Genomic DNA, 16031 nt, shown 5'->3' on the forward strand with positions numbered 1-16031 from the left:
GTTTTTTTGTTTCGTGCAGGGTTGCCAGATTTTTTTTTAACCTAGTAGCCAAACCAAAATTGAAAGTAGCCCAAAATAGCCTGACATCTAGTAACAAAAACCGTTATTTATAATTTTTATACATTTGAAGTTTAAAACCATTCGGGTTTGAGTTTGTTCTGTGAGTCTGGGGATAACCCTTTTCTAGTGGTATGTGGACAACCCTGAGAAATAGAGTAACTGTTTGTTGTTCTCGGGTAAGGGTAAGAATACAACCCACAGAACATATAATGCATACAAGTACAACTATGGCCGTAATAATCTAGTAGCTGCAACATGGGAAAAATTTGAGCTCACTTTGATCTTGACATATGTAATTTAGCTACTACTCAACAGATGGCAGCAATAAGTACTAAAGAACTAGATTTAAATTCAAAAATAATTCTCTGACAATAAATAAATACTTCATCTCTGGAATAATTACTTAACTAAGGTAAATATATATATGATTATAAAACTAGATTATTTTGGTACAACTGACAACAAGCAACAACTTTACTATTAGCACAGATTACTCTTCTACTATCTACACGTTACTTATAAAATAACCAATTTATTCTAAGATTCTACAATACAGAAATGGGCATATAAAATATAAAAAATAAGTCGAATAAAATGTTTTATTCCAAAAAATAGACTTAACAGTCTTGAGTAAAAATAGAATTTATATAAATATACTATTCGATTTGTACAGATTGCCGACACTGGTAAAAACTCGAAATAGCCCAAATTGGCGACTGGCTATTTTTGCTCTTTTTCAAGTAGCCGTAAGTCATCTGAGATAGCCCAATTGGCGATAGGTAGCCCAATCTGGTAACCCTGAGCCTACATGCTTCAGTGACGACTATAAATAAATTTAGTTATGTGACCATGCGGCAGTGTAGAAAAAGAAAGAGATAGTTTGAATACCATCTTTCGCTCTCGCGCCAGCACGTGATTGGCTAACATAACTCCTATCGCAATGATTAGACAGAAAGAGCGTGTATCTAAACTTTATCTCTTTCTCTCTAGAACGTGTACACTTTTTAAACGCGGTGCTTTCTCCATGTATTATGTAATAAAATATAAATTACTGCATTTTTAATTTCTATATGTAATACACACCCGCCATCTTTCGTTAACTTGTCAATTTTGAGCTCGTGCGAAACTAGTTTTCTCCATTATGTTCGGTATATCTCAACAAGGGCGACAGATGGCACCACATATTGTACTTGTTACAGTTATTTCGCAAGGAACAGTGACGACAATAGTGTCGAAGTATGTTGATTGGTGCTGCCATTTAACGGAGAATGTCAGGATATGCGAATATTTAAGGGTGTGCTTCCAAGGTTTTCTAANATTATATACATTATAAATGGATACGCGTGTGTATATAGTATTAAAATACTTACTTAAATCAGTTCACAAGCGCTCCAAAATACACAAAGATGATGGTAATTTACCAGCTTCGAAAATTGTACAGAAAAAATGTGATTAAAATTACAAAAGTTAAGGTAAAAAAATTAAAGTTATAAGTTTACTCAAGAAAACATTTTGTAGGAAATTTAAAGCACTTTAAGTTCTGTGATTTGCAGTTTTTTTGAGCCCATCGTTTTTTAGATTTGTAAGCTAAAAAGACTCGGGAAAGGCAGTCTTGGAGCTTAGTTTTGAGTTTCTAACGGTCATAACTCAGTCAAATTTATACAAAAATTTTAAAAAAAGCAAATTGTTCAGTAAGAAAAAACCTACAATTTCTTATTCTATCTTTTTTTATATCTGTTAGTTTTTTGAAATATTTTGAAAAAAAGGCGATTTTTAAAAAAATTAAATTTTATTCAAAAGTAAATGAAATATTTTTTTAAATTTAGGCTTCTAAAATCGTTCAAATTCACAGAATCTTCTATTAATATATAATTAAACTAAATTGCAGAAGGAATACGTTTAATTTTTTTTCCGTCAAATCATTAATTTTAATACCGATTTTTTTTTCTCAAAAATCAAGAAAATTACTTTATTTTGATTGTAACTTCATTAGTTTTCATGCTAACGACTACTACCACCCCTCAATTTAAAGGTCTTTTCAAGAATATTAATAGGTGTTATAAAAGTTCCTCGAAAAACCTTTAATTTTTCCGCTACCTGACGTTGAACGTTTCGATTATAGCTATCTTCGAAATTGACTTCAACTTCTGGGAGTCATAACTCGGGTTCTATACCATCTACAAAAATGAAAAAGGCAATCTCTTTGCTATTTAATTTCCTTCATTTTTGCATATGATCATTTTTTTGATAAAACTTCGAGATATTCGCGAAAAATGGCTCAAAAACATCAAACAGTGACTGAACTATAAATAAATTTAGTTATGTGACCATGTGGAAGTGTAGAAAAAGAAAGAGATAGTTTGAATACCATCTTTCGCTCTCACGCCAGCACGTGATTGGTTAACATACACAATGATTAGACAGAAAGAGCGTGAATCTAAACTAGCGGTCTTTCTCTCTTGAACGTGTACACTTTTTAAAACGCGGTGCTTTCTCCATTTATTATATGCTCTAAGGTCTGTCCCTTATAAAATTACAGCATTTTTATTTTCTATATGTAATACATACCCGCCATCTTTTGTTAGCTTGTCAGTTTTGAGCTCGTGCAAAATTAGTTTTCTCCATTATATTCAGTATATCCCAATAAGGGCGACAGATGGCACCACATATTTGTACTTTATTAAAGGTTAATCATGTTACAGTGATTTCATAAGGAACAGTGACGACAATAGTGTCGAAGTATGTTGATTGGTGCTGCCATTTAACGGAGAATGTCAGGATATGCGAATATTTAAGGGTGTGCTCCCAATGTTTTCTAAACAGATAAGGTTACCTGATTTCAAGTTTTGCTGGTAGCGTAACCACAGAATAGAGGCGTAGCTTATAAAAATAATTTGAAAATGTTGAAATACGGTCCTATATATTTGATAGGCATTCCTATCAGCTGGTGATTGGCCAGNCGTGAATTTCAGTGTGGAAAAGTTAGTAAAAAATTTAAAGACACTAGATTTTACATAGTGAAAAAACTTGTAACAAACGTAACAAACTTAAAGTTACTTCCTTTTCCTCACCCCGTCCTTCGTGTGTCTGGACAAGCTCCATCCCCTCCCTGTTGCGAATCTGGCAATGCTAGTTGCACAGCCATGGTTGAAATAGTACAGATCGAATCTGACAGTTTGACCCTTGTTTACTATTTACATATACAGGGTGTAACGTAAAGGTTGGGAATAAATTAAACGGTTGATTTTTTATTTAAAAAATAAATATTTGTCATATAAAGTTATTATTATATGCTCTACGGGTTTTCTTTTCCAAGCTATAGGGCGCTAAAAAATTAAAAAAAAAATAGTTTTTTAATATCATTTTCAACGCAAAACTCTTTTTTCAATACCTATTTGACCATGTTCGGTGGCTGAGTCAAAGCATACTTCATAATGTTTCTGTTATTTTTATTTTCCTACGTTAGCACTGTTAGCAGTGGAAAGAAATGGCATTTACAAAAGTTTTATTTACGGAAAAATTACAAAAGTCAGAAATAAAACGCACGAGGATAATTTTGTTTAAAATATTAAAAAGATGTTTTTACCAGTGGCGTACCACAATTTTCTTCGAAAAACCTTACGGTACAATCCGTACGCAAGTCACTGAGTAACTTACAAAGTCAATCTTTTTCCTGTTACTAGGGGATTATCAAATTAAGCTAAAGCGAAAATTCCATTCCATAACTTATAATGTTCGAAAGTTATTGGAGAAAAACTAAATTTTTTGAAACTTATTAGCGCCCTGTAGCTTGGAAAAGGAAACCCGTAGAGCAAATGAACAATTTCAAATTAACATATTTTTACAAGGATTTAGAAGTATTTAAGAACAGCCAACACGTGTTTCGTAAAATATATACACTAATGTGCTTAAAACTTACAAAGAAATGATATAAAAGAATATTCTTAAATTTAAATAAAGTAAAAATTTAACTAAAAAGGTCTATTAATGATAGTTTGTTTTATAAACTATGGTTCAAAAGTGTTTCGTTGTGAATATACGGGGTGTTAAAATTTTAGGAAAAAGAAGGAAATTTATATTTTCGAAAACCCTTGAAATATTTCCGTGATAGCACGTAGTGATAGTTATATATTAAAGTGGCATGTTTTTCAATATAAACATAATTTTTAGCTCTAACAGTGTCGTGCCTACGAGCATTGATTTTGATATTTTTAAAGAATAAAATGGTACGCCAATAGTTTTTCCCATATAAAATTATTTTTGAAATTCCTGTTCAATTCGAATGATAAGAACTCTTGAGTTTTTGTCCTGCGATGCGCCGTTTTTGAGTAAAAAAATAAAACCCATTGTATTATCCGTAATTAATTAATGTAGGTAATAATTGAAAATACAATTTTGCGAAAAAACCTAGTTGGTCTGGAATGTGTCACTTGCATTTCTTATATTAATTATTACAGCATGTAATAGAATAAAAAATACTCGGGAATATTTCAACGAGTGCACAATTCCATGAAAGTTTTTAACAATTCTTGTAATTGTAATTATTGTATGTTAATGTTATACGTTGTTAATAATTGTTGTTGTTCATTACATGTAGGTGCCAACTTGTAATGTATTTAATTTTTCTATTAAATTATTAATAATTCTGAGATTTTTTTTACTCAAAAACTGCGTATCGCAGGACAAAAACTCAAAAGAGCTCTTATCTTTCGAATTGATCGGGGATTTCAACAAAGATATTATTTGGGAAAAAAACCATTGGATTAGTCTAGTCTAGGCCTAATTCATTTAGGTCTGGGAGATACCGCATACCTCCGGATATCTAGAGGATACATTGATTTGTATCATAGTAGTAAGTAGTTCTTGGACAGGTGCATGTAAAGGTGTCCAAAATATTGTAATTTAACCAAACTTACCTTCGTATATACGAAGTTGCACCCCTCAGGAGTTATTAGCCCCCAAAGTAGGGTCCTAAATTTCGAAAAAAATTAATATCTGCAACACTTTACCGCAGAAGAACCAAATTTGGTACAACATGATTTAGGTTTATTACTGGTCTTCTGTGACTATGATTTAAAGTTAATTGAAGCACTACAACGTGTTCATTGGGGATGACTCACCCCTAAAATTGTACCGAACTTTTGTTTCATTGTCCGAATTGAAAAATAGGTAATAATATTAATTCACAGCAGAATTTAATTTTAAATTTTTTTTACTCTTGCTAAATTTAAAAAAAACTTTATGGTTTTTAAGAAAAACCATATTAACTGAAACAAGAAACTATTCAAGTTTCGTCAAAATGTTAAGAAAAAAATTAGTTTGACATATAGAGGACCTGCAAGGTCAAAAGGAAACATTTTCTAACCCTACATTTGAACGTAAAATCGACGCTCTATTGATTGTTGGTGTAGAAGGGGTATTTCATTAAATAACTTCAATTTGACCTTTGTTTGACCTTGTAATTTAGGGTCAAAGTCAAATCCAAGGTCACCAACGTATTGCTTTCTTGACATGCTATAACATTTATGTGAAACCTTTTTTTAATAGGAATCTATCCTTAAATGTTAAGAAGGGGGAGTCCGGTCCTTTTGAGTCACCCTGTATATGTCAAGAGGTGATTTAAAGGTGCACCCTTACGTCGTGCGTCATTTATCACGCTTGCCAACCGAACAGCTAATTTATCTACTCGCAAATAATAAATATAGAGTTGGGCACTAAATTTGCTCGGATTTTTGCGCTAAGTGGTATATGGCGATGTAAACATTTTTATCATATTTGCATTGGCATTAAAATGGAAGCCATCGGTGTTTGCTCGGATATTACACCGAATACAAGTAATTATTCTGTCAGCTACCAACCACATATCGCTGATAGAGATTGATTTTGCCTTCACGTTCTACGCGTTATTTTGGCAACTTTGAGTTGCTTTCGGTACAGAGTTCACCCTAGAATAAAATAAATCACTCTCAAGGTTTTCAAATTTCATTCTTCTTCTCAAGTTTTGATCTTCTTCTTAATTTATTGAAATAAACCCCTGTTTTAAAAAAATCAGTCAAGGAATTACTTTTATGAAAATAGTTTTGCTTTTGCTGCAAAAGTAAACAATAATATTCCGATATCTTGATTACACCCAAAGAGATCCGAGAGAAAATGACAGAAAATATTATTTTCTTTCTTCTGTGAACTGTAAAGCTGTATCTATGGTTGATTGTGCTCATCTTCCTGTATTCCAAATTTGGTAATGAATGTTCCATACGACGAAAATTAATTTTTAAGCCTCTACGGTCAGCCTTTATTAAAAATAATTACAAATATTTTGAATAATTGATCGATGAAATTGTCACCGCATGAATTCTTTTCACCCCTCACTGACTGACGTTAATTTGAAAATTCCCGGCACATTTTTTAATACAGTTAAGCCTGCCAAAAGTTACAAAGCACCAGCTTGCTGATTGAATCCCACAGCAATAATTAGAGGAGCATATTTCACATTTCCAGTTGCCGGGAAAGCCTCGTCTCATAAATTATGACTCCGATTAGCGTGATAGAGGCCAGGGAGACGCGCAGAAAAAATAAACGCGTCTAATTCCATCGCTCAGCAATTTTTTTAATTATCCTAATAAACTTTAATGAGCTCCAAAATTGATTGATGGCCGGGAAAAATATTTCTTGAACATACACACACGTAAACCGAGGCTGCTGTTTGTTTTGATGTTGTTGATGAACGAGTTATGGTGCAGGGGCATAAATTTCATTTCTTAATTCAGGATGTTCCCAATTACAGAACGGAATTGATAGTGACTTTTATTATTCGGTTTTAGTAGCAAGAATGAGTAAAATTTCACAATTCCTTTCATGTAATGGTCTTGCGATGTATACGCATTGACAATTTTTCACGTATTTTTCTGAAAACAATGTTTAGAAGTTTAGAAATTCAAGAAGTAAAGCAAAGCAATGTAAAATTAAACCCTTCATAAATAAATTCGTGAATTACTTAATTCACGAAGAACTTGAATTTAAAAACGTGAATTATTTATTAATCAAAATCATAGATATGTAGGCATTTTATTATGAATTCAAACTTGCCGCCCGTTGTTATGTTGGTAACGAGGTTGGCAGAAGTGTAAGTGTAAGTTAAGGAATTGGAAAGGAGGGGAAAAAGAGAAGAGAGGTTAGGTTTTATATATGTGGTTAATGTTAAAAACAAAAATACAACTTTGAAGTAAATAGTTTTTATTTTGTGAAAAATAACCATCTTGACCCGCCCCTACACATAAAAATCAATTACGGATTACTATTTATACAGATTTATTCGATTTTGCATCTAGAAGCCCCTTTCAATTAATTACAATATTCAAATACTTGGCGCTTTTCAAACAACAACCGATTCCCAAATCGCTTACATTTTATCAGGACGGCCGCGACAGTGCATTCCCCCCACAGCCGAAACAAAGGAGCGTCTAACACACGCCAGCCACCAGCATCCCGCCTCGCTCGGCGTTATCAGAGCAAGCGCCGCCGGTGCGTGGGCGCATTCCGTGTCGTTCCGCTACCACCTGTGGCCGTCGCGATCGCGCGTCCCAACGCCGCCAGCGACAGTAGTGTGCGTCGCGAGCCTCCTCATAGACACACAACGCGTGACAGCTCCAGGACAACGCGACAGCGATCTCTGCGGTGCCGACGACTCTAACACAACGGATTGTTATCAAAAGTGCGGGTTGTGCCAGTGCCGGGATGTAAGAGGACGGCAAGGAAGGCTGTTTGATTGGACGCGGACAAGAATAACCCTGCATGGTAAGTTTCTTGGACCTTTGAAATTAGCAATGCAAGTTTTCCGCTACTATAAAGTGTCATCACTGTTTTTTTAATCGAGTGAATCTTTAAAATGTTTCTTGCCAAGCGTAGCTACGATGAGATTCTTTGAAAAGTTGGAAAGAGCTTTAATCTCGATTTTACAATGCTCATATCTTAAACTGCATTGTCTAAAAATCATTTTTCGTTCTGATATTGACTATGAGAAAGTACGTAATCGGCTTGATTGATATTATAAAGATGTTTTACAATTAGAAATAAAATGACGTTTGGTACGTATTACTCATTGTTTGGATCATTGTTGTCTCAAACAAATCCCGCTCAGTTCAAAGCCGCCTTTCCGTTTATGATTAGGATTAAGATTGCTTGTTTTTACGAATTACTTTCGCTTTGAAACAATTATATGATCTGTTCTGTTTCGGAATCAGATGTAGTGTATTGTTTTCACAATATATTTGAACCCGGGCTTGATATTTGTTTATTTTATTTTTGTAACAGGCGTAGGTATTTGCTGAATTACGTGTAAATACAACTGAAATACTTGTTTTAACAGATACCTTTGCTAAATCCGCCACTATATTTGTTTTCTCAGTTTATAGTCATTGATGTCATTAAAATAATTATTTTTTGTAATTAAAAAAAAAAATTGAAACAAAAACGGAACATAATGACACATGGAAAAGCGTTTTTCGCGACACGTTGGTATGTTATATGTAATGGGTATAAATAATTAATTTTACGACTTGTCACATTATTTATAATCAGCATTTCTCAAACTGTAAGTCAGACGGAGCTTACAGTTCCTCGAATATTTGTACTTAAAAGCTCAGTTATGACCGTTTTCCGCTTATTTTTCAATTCATGACATTCAGTACTTTGTTGCTAATTAGAAACTTAACATAAGATGAAAGAAAATCATGTGTGCTAATCTTTTATTGATATTTATTTTCCTAACGATGCACAATGATGGAAAGCTGTCAAAATTTTAGAAAAATAATTTTTACGTCTACCGGACCCGTTTTCTATTTCTAGTACCATAAACTTTTCAGAAACATTTTTTATGCAACTGTTAAGCACAAATTCTTAAATTAGAAGACACACGTTTGAGAAGCACTATTTGAGTGTTTTTCTATGGTTTACTAATGAATGATCTTTAAAAACATGCATTTAATTTTGCAGTCACATAAAAACTACGTGGTTCTTGATCGATTCTACGTATATTGTAATTGTGGTGATGATATGACTTGACAGTTACTTAATAACTCAAATGTGCTTGCTGTGGTAAAAAATTGTTTACAAATCGAGATGACATGACAAATGTTCCAAACAACGTCTAACTTTAACAATTGCAGGACATATGTTGATGATTGTTATATAACCAAATCCAAAAATAACACTTTGACTTTGAAGTCTTATTTAAGTTGTGTGGATAAAAGGTAGGCAACCCACTTTCGGGGCATCCTGTATACACGCGATAAAACAATAGGATTTAGTTTTACGGTTCCACAAGTTTACGAGTTATTTTTTTCACCTTGCAGCAGCTATTTGTATATCTATTTAAATTCGTTCTGTTCGATTTATTTACACAATCGATTAGAATTGTAAATTTATCACTATTTAACCGCGGATATACATCACCATAGATAAGTTGTGTATACCAAATCGTTTTTTTATGGTCGCTGATATCCTAGGTTTGGAAATGTAATGGGTTTTTGATGGGACAATAAAGCCGACGAAAGGGCCTACTTCGTTAGTCTTTCTTGCGTAATTCGGTGGTTAAATTATTCTGAATTAACGTGTAGAGCTAAAAAAATAAAAGGAACAAGTTTAAATTGAATAAATAAAGTAACGCCAAAAAACTTAATAAGAAATAATAATAATAATATTCATCATTTTATTAATTCAGAATTGCTAGCTGAATTTCTATGGTATTTTGCAACTGAAATAGAACAATTAATAAAATGATGAATATTATTATTATTATTATTTCTTATTAATAAACTGCCTTTTACTCATCATTCAAATATATGTAATTGGCATGAAAAACTTTATTTAGTAATTTTGCCAAAACATTGTATTAATTAAATTTTTTCCTGCATAGTAAGCATATTAAAAATAACTGTCACTATTACTCAAAAGCCCTATAACTTTTTATTATGACGGTTATTGTCAAACTATTTTATTCTCCAGCAAAGATTTTAATCAAGAATGCCTTTTTCTCGTAAAATGAACAATAAAAATGTTTTACTGTTCGTTTCTATCAAAGTAGGCCAATCCATACACAAATTGATATTATAATATAAATTTCAATTCTAAGCAACTTTTCAATTTTCATAATAACATGTATTTCTTTATTGTTAAAAACAAAGGCAGTTTTTTCTTGAACGATTTTTTTATTTACCAATTTTCTGATCACCCTATACATGAAAGATGAAAGTTTTCCATGCGAACCGCATTTTCAAGACAAGCAAAAATTTTAATGAAGAATGCCTTTTTCTGTTAAAATGAAAAATAAAAATGTTTTCCCTCTTTTCTAGTCTGACTGTATATAGGGTGTTTTATTTTATTCGGAAAACCCGAAGGAAAACCAGTCCTTTTAGATTTACATTTTTTAAATTTAAAACATAGAGCTGATGAACTGAAAATAATTCTTAAACTACTCGATTTTTAAAATACTATTATTTTAAGAATCCCCTGCCATTTTTTAAAAAATTGAAAAAATGTGCCAATGATTTTTTGGTTTTAATGTTAATATGTAAAATTGTATTTGTAACAAGAAAATGATATACCGAATGTCTACTGTTAGAGTGAATAGAACGGAAAACTTTTTTATTTTACATTTTACGGAAAAAGCGCACCTAATAAAAAATGCTTATATTTAATATGCCATGGCCAAAGTTAACATTTTATGTATAGGGTGTCCAGATTATTCAAAAATATTATGATGTCATAAGAGTAAGCTATGTTTATTTTTACTCTTTCGAAAAAGTGTCAGTAGGAAAAGTTGTTCGAAATTAGAAGTTCTGAAAGAATTGAATTGACCCAGTTTGATTTTTTACAAAAATTTATATCCACGGTTAGAATCCCTATTTTTATTTATGATTTTTCGAGTTTTAAGTATGAAGCAAGATATGATAGAATTCCAAGTTATGGAAAAATTGGTAGATACATTTTTATCATTAAAAGATGTGTCGACGGATATAATTAATACGAGAAAAAACTCGTTTTCTCCGTATGAGAAAGAATTGTTTTTAATTTTCGACAGTTACCAATGGCAACCTTCAGATTTTTCGAAATTTTTTTTCCTCCTGCCAAGCTAGGCAAACAAAATTAATAAGTGGACATTTTTTTTGACAGCTATCATATGGTTCAAAAATCAGTAGATACCTATCCAGAATTTTGCTTTGTAATGTTTTTATTTATTTTAAAATAATAAATAGATACAAATAATTATTTACCAAATATTTGTTCCGAGATTTCTTCTATTAACGCTAAATGTGTTTGAAATTCTGGCTCGAACTCTTCTCTTCGCAACGGTGAGTAACGAGGAGCATAATTATTACCTTTATTTTTCATTTCCATCAGATGTCTGTGTTTCATAAAATATATGTAATAATTTAATGAAATTTTGTTCTGCCGAGCCCTGATTTTACGTAAAAAAGATGGGATATCTTCCCTTCATGCGGACTGATTCCAGTTTTTTTTCACTAAATATGGCAAATACTTTAAATAATGCAAATACTATTTTGGTGCTAGAATTACATATACTATAAAGTTTTAAATTAGTTTTTTGGTTGTTCACTGCCATGATTTAATTGTAAACAATTAGAAGCTAGAGAAAATGACTGTCAACGTGACGTATAGCGAAGACGATTTTGACATCACAAGCCTAAGCCTACTTGATTGCAGTTATAATTTTTTAAGAATCATTGATGTATTGCCATAGACATCGGTTTTCCACAAAAACTTACTTTCCTTCTATTTTTAGTAATACTAAGTGAATGTAATGTGCTGTTTTTTATGTTTAATAAGGATCATTAATAAACTGTTATAGACATCGTATTTCTACAAAAATTTCTATTTTAGTAATACTAAGTGAATTGTGTTGCAAAGATAAATATTTGAATTTAAAAATTAAATGCCTTTTTTATTACAAAAGTGCAAGGAATGTGTTTTTTATGTTTTAATAACAATCATTGATAAACTGCCATAGACATCACTTTTCTACAAAAACTTACTTTCCTTCTATTTTAGTAATACTAAGTGAATTGTATTGCAAAGGTAGATAAATATCTGAATTCAAAAATTAAATGTCTCATTTATTACTAAAGTGAAGAGAATGTGTTGTTTTGATGTTTTCGTAATTTTCATTTCCAAAACGAGCCTTTTTTGAATTAAAAAAAAACGCGTGAAATGCGATTAAATTATGTGATGTTGAAGAAGAAAAAAATATGTCATGCACCACAAAACAATGTCTACCTGTCAAGCCAACTTTATTTTGGCGAAATAAGTTTCAAAATGAAACATGTCAAATTTTTAAAATAAATTTTGGTTGTAAAATATTTTTTATTTAAACGTGGACTTCATTTGACAACAGCAACTGAAGTAATTTTTTGCAAAGTATAACTTTTTCAGAAGAGTAAAAACAAATGTATGTAGTTTACTCTTATGACATTTTCAAATGTTTTAATTTTCTGGATAACTCGTATATGAAATGTTAACTTTCCTCACAGCAATCAAGCAATCTAATTTTAAATACAAGCATAAGTTTTTTTCCCTTAAAATGTAAGTTTTTCCTTTTTATTCACTCGTGAATCGGAAAGGAATCGATAAAATCATTACTGTTATAGCGATATTTCGGTGCTGTCAACAAGAAAAAAAAATTGTGAAAACAGTTTTCTTCCTGAAATCCGACCTTGTCCATTTGTTTATTATTTCACACCTCTCACATAGTTTTTAGTGGAATACGTCCATAAAAATGTCAACACCGCGGTGGTATTTCTAACATAATTTTCTTGTTTACAAAAAGGACGTAAAATGGATATATGTAAAATTAGATTAGGACGCATTTGATAGCAGTCTACGAGTACATAAATTTCACTTTTTAGTGGATTAGTATTTCTTAGAACGGTAGCAGCAAGTCATACTTTTTATTTGATTTGTTTTGCGATTAGCATTATTGTGCGATAAATATTAGTTAATGTTTATGCCCAGGTTTATCTCAACGGATTTTAATATCGTATCAAATTACATATTCATTTCGTGAAATAATAAATTATTTTGTATATAACAAGGTTTTGTTTATTGAAACAAAATGGAATTATTTTTTTATAATCAATTAGTTTATAACAAAAATACAAATTCGTATTTTGGTCAAATATTGCTGTTCAACTGATAACAATAGTCATTTATTTTATATATAATTTTGTGTTTTTCATAAATTTGGAATGAAGGTACTGATTATGTAAATCATGTGGCAATTATCGGAAACGAGTAATTGATATTGATGACGTTGAGATTTAGGAAATTTTAGCTGACAGTGCCAATCGTGCAATGTTGGTTGCCTAAAAGAAAGGAATTTCAAGAACTTGGTGAACATTATGTATGCGATATTGTTGATTGTCACTTTTATGCATTTAAAGAGAGAGAATGCTATGAGAGTTAATTGTTTTAAACTCATTTTAACTGCCTGTGTTCCAGTTTAGATCTTACAAATGAATATTGCAACCATTTAATATTTTTGTAAAAGTAGGCAATCTTGTTGTGGGGGAACTACGTTATTAAATACTTTATAGACCAGGGTCGATAATTTTTGAAACCAAAAAAAATTATAGTAGGATGAAACCCATTGGAAAAGAAAGAGAATATAACAGAAATGAAAGGAAAAATAATTTACGGGCGATCTGAGGTCGGGAAGGGGTAGGGGGTGAGTTTTTAAGGGTAAAAAACGGTTTCCCTTGATTTCCGGAAAAACTACAAGTCTTATGGAAAAAAGTTAAATGGCAAAGTTGTAGGTAATAAAAAGATCTACAACTTTTGTATTTACACTTTTTTCACATAACCTCAAAATTTATGTGAAAAATTCAAATAACCAAGTTTTTGGTTTTTTATTTTTATCTTTTACAAAAAAATTTTTTTTTTCACGAAATTTGGTGAAAACTTACCTATTTATGTCCCAAACACGCTGTAATTTTTTTGATTTGAAATATTTATTTTTTCACCTTATTTTTACTTAATATCGAAAAAGCACCCTAATTTTCAATCGAAAATTCTCACGTCAAAATATCTGCTTTTTTAAAAACGTCGGTGGGCTTTTTCTTCGTTGAAATCTCTACTTTCTGATGGTGTAAAAAAATATATACATTACTATGGTAAGTTTTCTCAGGAAATGCAAAGAAACGAACTAGAATCCGAAAATAAGAATAAAAGAAAAATAAAAAACCAAAAACTTGGTTATTTGAATTTTTCACATAAATTTTGAGGTTATGTGAAAAAAGTGTAAATACAAAAGTTGTAGATCTTTTTATTATCTACAACTTTGCCATTTAACTTTTTTCAATAAGACTTGTAGTTTTTCTGGAAATCAAGGGAATCCGTTCTTTACCCTTAAAAACTCACCCCCTACCCCTTCCCGACCTCAGATCGCCCGTAAATTATTTTTCCTTCCATTTCCGTTATATTCTCCTCTTTCTTTTCCAATGGGTTTCATCCTACTATAATTTTTTTTCACTTTTTACCATTTTTGAAGGCTTTAGCACGCACTAGTCTATTAAGATCATCAGCAAAAAGTAATTTTGGAAAAGAAATGCTGATTGCAAGGCCATTTATGAGCGTAAGGAAGTGAAGAGGGTCCAAATTTGAGCCTTGTGGTACCCTCGAATTGTATTCACACATGACGGTGACCTCACAATACCTCTGCAGTTCGACAGCTTTTACACGAAACTTTTCCCAACAGATGGATTGGGCGCGGGGGACCAGTGAGTTGGTCTTCAAGGTATCCAGATAGGACAAGTTGCTACTTCTTTTTATGGGGATTTATTAAAAGCAAAGTTTACGTTACACCAACCATTACCGCGGATGATATGTGGCAGCGCATTACAGTAGCATTTCAAGAAATTACGCCAGACATGCTGATCAATGTTGAACAGTTTTTAAAAACTGAATTCATTTGTGTATTAATCAAAATGGAAGACACTTCGAGCAATTGATGTAAATCAGCGGTCTAAGTATTCTTCTCCTTGCCGAGTTCCCAGTTTCAGTTTGTTTCGTTTTGCGTTTTGTTTTAGTTGTTCTTAGTGGTTTACTTTTGTTTGTCAAACCACTTTTCAAACATGCCAGTAAACATTGACACTGTTAATCCCAGGCTTGATAAAATGTGACAGAAAATTGGTTTTGCAAAGCCTTCTTGACGCTGTTACATATTTACTTTTTCGGACTTTAGAAAGGAACCCGATTTTTCCGGAAAACTATTAAAGATAAGTATGGACAACCTTATATCAATCGAAAGAGCATTTTGCATTCACGCATGACAATTAATGTGGGTCATTCCTTTTGAAAAAAAAAAAGTTTTTCAACTCGTAAGATTATTAAATGTAGGTCTCAGTATTTCCGACTGTGAATAACGTACACGTTTTGCTCACAGATGACATGATAGAGTAATTTATGCAAAAACGAACTGTGAAAACTGTAGGTTTCTACTTTTTACGGTTTAGACGCTATCTAGCCTTATTTAGAGAGCTGAAATCGTGATTTTTTTTCAAAAACAACTGATTTTATCGAAAACGGTAAGTTTTAAACACCATACACATTTAATAAACTCTACCTAATATTAACCAAGGAATTAAAAAATGCAATAATATACAGGGTGTTCCATTTAAAATAACAAAGTTATGTAGCGTCCACGCGAAATGGAACACCCTGTGAAGCTAAAAATATTTTATTTACGTGGCCCATATGGCTCCAGACAACTTTTATTAAAACCATTTCTTCTATAAATTTTACAGTTAGAGTTACAGAAGAATCCCTGTTAGGTGGAACACCCTCTATAGGGCTTTATAATTTTATAATTATTGATTTTAGATTTATCGCCTTTGTTTCACTTGTCAGGGATAGTACATGTGTGTTAGGAGGAAGGTACTGTGTGGTAAAACTAATATATA

The 16031-nt window shown here is 31.8% G+C and overlaps 1 protein-coding gene across 2 annotated transcripts in view; it reads left to right on the forward strand.

Moving 5' to 3' along the window:
• Positions 1-7595: 7595 nt before the first annotated feature.
• The window catches only part of LOC108907225 (adenylate cyclase type 6), a 309463-nt gene continuing 301027 nt past the window's right edge, over positions 7596-16031 (forward strand). For both annotated transcript variants that reach the window (XM_018710803.2, XM_018710804.2), the window contains exon 1: positions 7596-7854. The gene's annotated coding sequence lies outside the window, so the exon portion shown is untranslated. The remainder of the gene's footprint in view (positions 7855-16031) is intronic.

Source organism: Anoplophora glabripennis, unplaced genomic scaffold (assembly GCF_000390285.2).
Source record: "Anoplophora glabripennis isolate ALB-LARVAE unplaced genomic scaffold, Agla_2.0 scaffold249, whole genome shotgun sequence".
In the NCBI taxonomy this organism is placed as follows: domain Eukaryota; kingdom Metazoa; phylum Arthropoda; class Insecta; order Coleoptera; family Cerambycidae; genus Anoplophora; species Anoplophora glabripennis.